The following is a 1,584-nucleotide window of genomic DNA, read 5'->3' on the forward strand; positions in this document are numbered from 1 at the left end:
TGTGTTGGTTAATCTGTGGTTTTCTCCATTTTCTAATTATTTTCATTGGTTCCTGATAAACTCTTGTTTATCCTGTTGTTATCTGCACTCTAAATGTATGGTGTGCCTGCACACCATACCAATAGTATATACAGCTATTTCATCCCTTAGTCAGTTACTATAACCGCTAACTCTTTACATATAAGTTAATATATATATATACGTTGATATATATGTTTTTTAAAAGGTTGAATACAAATTTGTCCTTTAATTGGAGTAGTTTCCAAAAGATTTCTAACTTTGTTTCTTCATACTTTACTTTGAATTTACTGGTGTAAATTAGCATGGATATGCAAAGTTATATAGGTATATATTAAGAATATGATTTAACTTATTAAACAAAGTTCAACAAATTCATTTCAAGAATGTGAGTTGTCAAAAAGTACTCATCAATAGCCAAAAATTATAAAAAAGCTAAAAGGATGTTAGGATTACATAGGTAAGGTGTTCTTACTCATTTTTGTAATGTGTTATTGTTCTTGGAGTCATGTCTATTTAAAACAAGACTCTTCCTACCTACCTTTCCTCTAGAGCTAGTAACCTGATGCATTGATCCTTAACTGCCCTAATATCACCCACTTACTTCCACTCTAACCTGGAGGGTCTTAAGAGCTATGAGCACAACCTCACCACCTCAAACAAATTTCAGTGTGTAATAAGGAAGTAACTAGAAGTTCAGTATTATGTAAGAAAGAAAGGCAATGAGCTAGCAGAATTGCGACTTCACTAGACAAAATGCTGAGCGTTCTGACTTTATGTTCTGAGTTCAAAGGCTACTTGGGTCAATTTTGCCTTTCATCCTTTTGGAGTCGATAAAATAAGTACTAATTGAGTACTGGGGCCAATGTAATTGACTTACCTTCCCCAGAATTGTTGGCCTTGTATTAAACCCTTGAAACCAATATAATGTAAGAAAGAAATTTCTGGTTTTCTCTTTATATTTTGCTAACAGCTTTGATGACAATAAGCTGTATATTTGCAACCACATAAATAATAATGTGTTTGAAATTCATTCTAAATACTCATATTTTATACAAATATTCATAGTCAAGCTAAGCCATTTCTAGTGATGTGCACTCATGGAATCAGAAGCCTACATCATTACCAAACAATTGTGTGATGTGATAGTAGAACCTGGACAACATGCAGGTTTATTTTAAACTCAACTAATAGTTTTAAGAACCTATAAATATTCAGAAGCGCAGTAGGTAGCACGTCAGTCTCATAGAGCGAGATCGTGCCAGTGCCGCTGGACTGGCTCCTGTGCAGGTGGCACGTAAAATACACCATTTTGAGCATGGCCGTTGCCAGTACCACCTGACTGGCCTTCGTGCCGATGGCGCGTAAAAGCACCCACTACACTCTCGGAGTGGTTGGCGTTAGGAAGGGCATCCAGCTGTAGAAAATCTGCCAAATCAGATCGGAGCCTGGTGTAGCCATCCGGTTCACCAGTTCTCAGTGAAATTATCCAACCCATGCTAGCATGGAAAGTGGACGTTAAACGATGATGATGATGAATTGTAAATCAAAAGTGAAACAACCAAA

Source organism: Octopus bimaculoides, chromosome 5 (assembly GCF_046866305.1).
Source record: "Octopus bimaculoides isolate indiv1 chromosome 5, ASM4686630v1, whole genome shotgun sequence".
NCBI lineage: Eukaryota > Metazoa > Mollusca > Cephalopoda > Octopoda > Octopodidae > Octopus > Octopus bimaculoides.